Source organism: Prionailurus viverrinus, unplaced genomic scaffold (assembly GCF_022837055.1).
Source record: "Prionailurus viverrinus isolate Anna unplaced genomic scaffold, UM_Priviv_1.0 scaffold_60, whole genome shotgun sequence".
In the NCBI taxonomy this organism is placed as follows: domain Eukaryota; kingdom Metazoa; phylum Chordata; class Mammalia; order Carnivora; family Felidae; genus Prionailurus; species Prionailurus viverrinus.
In genome coordinates this window covers 987,913-994,018 of record NW_025927622.1, presented here as the reverse complement: position 1 = coordinate 994,018, position 6,106 = coordinate 987,913, and positions in this window count along the sequence as shown.

The following is a 6,106-nucleotide window of genomic DNA, read 5'->3' as shown; positions in this document are numbered from 1 at the left end:
TTTGAAAGGTCTACCCTAGGGCCCCTCGGTTAGTTGGGCATCTGACTTTAGCTCAGGTCGTGACCTCACCATTGGTGAGTTTGAGCCCCGCATCGGGCTTTCTACTGTCAGCACAGAGCCCTCTTCGGATCATCTGTCCGCCCCCCACCCCCACCCCACTCTCTCTTGCTCTCTCAAAAGTGAATAAAAACGTTAAAAAAAAAAAAAGTCTACCCTGCCCTTCACAGTTATATGAGTCAGTGGGCTCCCTACTCCTTGTGTTAGATACACCTCATTCAGATTGGAGGTTCAGGCGCTTGTGTCTGAGAGTCCTCACTGATACCTGGAGCAGTTGATCATTCATTCATCCCCTTATTCATTCAGTTAATCAATGAACTAAGCGCATGGCCCCTACAGCCCTCAACTAGGTGCTGGGCTTGCAGGGATCCAGTGAGGCAGGGAGACGGCCAACAGATACAACGAGGGGGGGGTGTCTGTGTTTATAACGTGTGCAGAAGCCAAGGCAAAGGGTTTGAGTCAGGCTGAGAAACCAGAGAAGACTTCTCAGAAACGGCTTGGACAAGAATCATCAGAGAGGTGCGAAGGGGCAGCAGGGGATCCAGACGAAGGGAAGAAGGTTTTTAAGGTCTGAAAGCCTCTCTCCACAGGCCGATTATTAGGGTTACAGTGTAGAAATGAGGCAACATTGGCCGGCTGATAAAAAATTAACATGGTAGTGAGGGCCAGACGAACACCATGTGCCTTCCAATGTGATGCTCTTAGAAGGACACTACATCACTTAATCTGGCCAGAAGTGCGTATCCTGCACATTTTTTTTTTAAATTTTTTTTTTCAACGTTTATTTATTTTTGGGACAGAGAGAGACAGAGCATGAACGGGGGAGGGGCAGAGAGAGAGGGAGACACAGAATCCGAAACAGGCTCCAGACTCCGAGCCATCAGCCCAGAGCCCGACGCGGGGCTCGGACTCACGGACCGCGAGATCGTGACCTGGCTGAAGTCGGACGCTTAACCGACTGCGCCACCCAGGCGCCCCAAATCCTGCATATTTTTGAGAAACTGCAGACAAACCCCGAATAAGGAACATGCTGTTAAACAAACAGAGAAGGACTGTATTCCTCAGAAATGTTACTGCCATAAAAGACCACTTTTTCCGACAGGACAACTAAATGCAATATCTGATCCTACTGGATCTGCCAGTGTGGACGGAAAGACTATAAGGACCATTATTGGAAACATAACTGGAACATGAATGACAAAACTGGAATTCAGACGTGGATTGGATAAACGTGTTACATCAATGTTAAGTTCGGGGACATTGATAACAGTCCTGTGGTTCTGTAAGAGAATATTCTTATTCTCAAAAAATTTACACTGAAATATTTAGAGGTTAACATAGACTGAATGTCCGTGTCCCCCCGAATTCATATGTTGAAACTGAATCCCCGATATGATGGTATTTGATGGTGGAGACTTTGGGACGTCATGAGGACGGAACCTGCGTGAATGGGATGAGTGCCTTATTTTTCTTAAAATTTTTATGTTTATTTATCTATTTTTCAGAGAGAGACAGAGGGGAGGGAAGGGTCAGAGAAAGAAAGAGAGAGAGCCTCCCAAGCAGGCTCCGTGCTATTGGCACAGAGCCCAATGTGGGGCTCGAACTCACAAACCTCGAGATCGTGACCTGAGCCGAAACCAGGAGTTGGATGGACGCTCAACCAACTGAGCCACCCAGGTGCCCTGGGATCAGTGCCCTTATGGCAGAGACCCCAGGGAGCACCCTCGCCCCTCTGTCCCCATGAGCAGATGGTGCAAAGACAGCCTCTGAACCAGGAAGCAGGTCCTCACCAGTGACCAAATCTGCTGGCACTTTGATCTTGGACTTTCCAGCCTCTAGAACTATGGAAAATACTTTTCTGCTGTTTATAAGGCACCTGGTCTGTGACGTTTCTGTTAGAACAGCCCAAAGGGACTAGACAGGAGTAAGGTGCCATGACACCAGCAACTTAGGTGGTTCGGAACAAATGATAAAGCAAACGGAGCAAAATGCTAATAGCGGAACCTGGGAGAGGGTATGTGAAGATATCTTCCTACGCTTCTTCTTGCAATTGTTCTGTATACCTGAATGGTTTTCAAATAAAAAGTAAAAATAATAAAGCTAAGAAAATAAAAAGCAGTGTCTTTAGCCGAGTCTTAAAGGAGGAAGAAGAGGCTGGGAGGGTGTCCTCCCAGTAGGGACCATGAAGACAAAGGCCTGGAGAGCTGATGATTGGGCACCTGCAAGTGCGCAGGCCCTCCTGGTGCAGACGGGGAGTGCACAGCACCCTTAGTCTGACGGTTGCTGACAAAGCACTCGGGCCCCTCAGGGACTGGGGTCTGGGCTGGGCTGCCCCAGCAACTCAGCCTCGGAGACAGGGAGAGAGGGAGGAGGGTGTGGCTGCAGGTGGGGGGTGATGAGTCCAGCCCAGGGTGGCGCTGGGGGCTGTAGCTCACCACACTAATCTTTTTCTTACAAGTTTCCCTGCAGAAAAAGAAGCCTAACAAGGTCCTGGGTGAGGTGTTTCCAGAACATACATCGAGCTGAGCAGTTCTGGGTGGACTGTACTGGATGCTGTGTGCACCATGCAAACCCCCCAAACATACAGAAGCAGCATTTCTCTCAGCTGCTAGGGGTGCCAGTGGCTGGTGGCTCGAAGCTGAGTGTCTCCCAGGTCCCCCCTCCTTCACAGAGGCTGCCCACACCAGGACTTCCCCATGCAAACGCATAAAGGCCAGCACCTGTGGCTACCGGGGGACAACTGTGTAGCTCCAGAGGCCCCCATAGGGTCAGCCGAGACCATCTTCTCAGCCCCCTGTCCCTCTGTCCAGGCCTGCTTCCTTCACTGCCTGGCACGCTCCAACCACAAGGACGGTCCCCAGGAACCCCCCTGTCCGTGATCCCTGTCTCAAGGTCTGTTTCCCGAGGGCATAACCTCCGAGTCCTATTCTGAACGATTTAAAGGACAAACAAAAGGAGCTATACAATTTTAAAGCGTAACATAAAACTGAGGAGGAACTAAGACCAAGTGTCCAGTCAGGAGATGTAATAGGCCAAACTCAGAAGGACTCTCAGAACAGGTGACAGGGCAAATCCCAGCCACGTGCTCTGCATGCTGTCTAGTAAGGACAAGCTGCGTGGAGACAAAGCTAGTCACACTCTTCCACAAGTTTACCATGTTCTAGAAAATTCCAAACCGTGGGGACAGAGAACAGATGAGTGGTTGCCAGGGCCCTGGGGTTGGAGGGACCGGATGACAGCAGAGCAGCGTGAGGGAAGTTCAAAGGGGGACAAAACCCGTCTCTGTCAATAGTGGTGGCAGTTATACAGCTGCCTGTGTCAGTCTCGTCAAACTGTATCCACAACAGTCCGTACATCTCGATAAAGCTGACCACAAAACACAGTTGTGACGTGCAACATATATGATTCTTCATTCATGCCTTAAATCACAAGATAATAATTTAAACATCACTATCCACAATAGCCAAAGTATGGAAGGAGCCCAAATGTCCATCGACGGATGAATGGATAAAGAAGATGTGGTATATATGTACAATGGAGTATTACTCGGCCATCAAAAAGAACGAAATCTTGCCATTTGCAACTACGTGGATGGAACTGGGGGTATGATGCTAAGTGAAATTAGTCAGAGAAAGACAAGTATCCTATGACTTCACCCATAGGTGGAATTTTAAAAACTTAACAGATGAACATAGGGGAAGGGAAAGAAAAATAATATAAAAACGGGGAGGGGGGGCAAAATACAAGAGACTTTTTTTTAATGTTTATTCTTGAGAGAGACAGAGACAGAGTGGAAGCGGGGTGGGACAGAGAGAGACACACACAGAATCTGAAGCAGGCTCCAGGCTCTGAGCTGTCTGCACAGAGCCTGACGTGGGGCTCGAACTCAAGAACCGCGAGATCATGACCTGAGCCGAAGTCAGACGCTTAACCAACTGAGCCACTCAGGCGCCCCAAGAGACTCTTAAAGATAGAGAACAAACTGAGGGCTGCTGGGGGGGTTACAGGTGGGGGGATGCGCTAAATGGGCGAGGGGCATTAAGGAGGACACTTGTTGGGATGAGCACGCAGTGTTGTACGTAGGGGATGGATCACTGGGTTCTACTCCTGAAATCACTACTGCACAACATGCTAAGTAACTTGGATGTACATTAAAAAATAAATAAATAGGGGCGCCTGGGTGGCTCAGTCGGTTAAGCGTCCGACTTCAGCTCAGGTCACGATCTCGCGGTCCGTGAGTTCGAGCCCCGCGTCGGGCTCTGGGCTGATGGCTCAGAGCCTGGAGCCTGTTTCCGATTCTGTGTCTCCCTCTCTCTCTGCCCCTCCCCCGTTCATGCTCTGTCTCTCTCTGTCTCAAAAATAAATAAACGTTAAAAAAAATTTAAAAATAAATAAATAAACAAATAAATAGATTGTAACCCTAGAAAAATACCTGGCTACTCATGTTACAAAGGGCTAATTTCCATAATTCTGTATCTAAAGACTTTCTACAAATCAATGAAGACCAGCAATTCTCATTTAAAAAAGATAATAATTTAAACTTCGGCTGGTTAAATTTTATGTTATAAAGATACGTCGGTGTGAAGTTTGTTTTTTCTCAACTTGCATAAGAACATTAAAACACGAGATGGTCTTTGACCAGAGATCATACACGTCATTTCGGACCCTGAGTTGGTTCAAAGCTTCTGTTTTGTCTTGTTTCGAAGGTCCCTGAGGTTGAAAATGCCGGTTCGCCCTCCCTTTCCCGGTGGAAGTGTGCCTGAACTGCCTGCGGGGCCGCCAGCTGCGCGGCAACCAAGGACGGTCCTCGCCCTCCGCCTCCTGTTAGGAGTCCGGGTTTAGCGTCGCTACTCTGTACTAGCTTCCTCTCGCTGCTGTAACAGATTACTGCAAAACCAGCCAATAGAATCCACACGCACGTGTCATTCGGGGGACAGAAATGAAGGGGCCAGCAGGGGCTTGCTCCAACCCGAAGCCCTAAGGGGAGAATGCGTTTCCTTCCACAGCTGCGTTCCTCCATCAAAGCCGGGGCTTGACATCATCTTGCTCTGGCGGCAGAAATAGTACCTTCTTTTTCTGAGGCCAAATCTCCCTTTGCCTCTCTAAGGATGTGTGACTGTATTGCACAGGATAATGTCTTTACCTCCGAATCTTTAATCTCATCCACAAACTCCCTTTTGCCAAACAAAATAAGATTCACAGGTTTCGGGACATCTTTGGGGCATTCTTCAGGGAACCACTCTGCCAGATTCAGGATGGGACCTCACGACATCACAGGCGTTTGAGTCTTGCTTGTTCACTCGTGCTCTTCCTCCCAAACACGTCCTCGGAAGGTCTTCAGTGGTCCCAACTGTGCCCCCCAGAGCAGCATAGAAAGTCAGCGGGTCCACCCATTAGAGCAGGGGCGCCTGGCTGGCTGGGTCCAAGGATTTCAGGTTTGTGAGTTCAAGCCCCATGCGGGGTGTAGAGATTACTAAAATTAAATTAAATTAAAGTTAAAATGTGTGCATATTTAAGCAACAATTGCCACAGGCTCTGAGCTAGGGTCCCAGCCTCCTGGAATGTCAGTTATTTGCTGGTTTATGTCATCGTATCATTCAAGAGGGTGAGGATAGATTTTTGCTGTTAACTTTTTACTTCTGAGCGCCTGTCTCGAGCACCTGTAAGTATTCACTAAATATCCTTTGTTAGTGAATGAATTAGTGTCTTTAAGTGACTTAGAGCCTGTTAGCAATTTTGTATTCTCAGACTCATGGCTCAGGACCCGACACTTGGCAGGCGCTAGGAGAACCCTTGTGGAGGGCTGGCCTAAGGGGGTCATCACAGCACACTGTCAGGACCCAGCAAATAGCCCAGAAGTAGCCTGACCAGAATCAGCAAAATATGAGCCTTTGTTTAGAGTTTCGGAGTATCTCTCCGGCTGTGGTCAGCTGAATAACAGCTCTCAAAGATGCCAATGTCATTGTCCCGGGACCTGGGATTTGTCACCTCAAAGGGGGACCTTGTCAAGACCCCCGAGGCAAGAGTGACCCTGGGTTCCCAGGGGGCC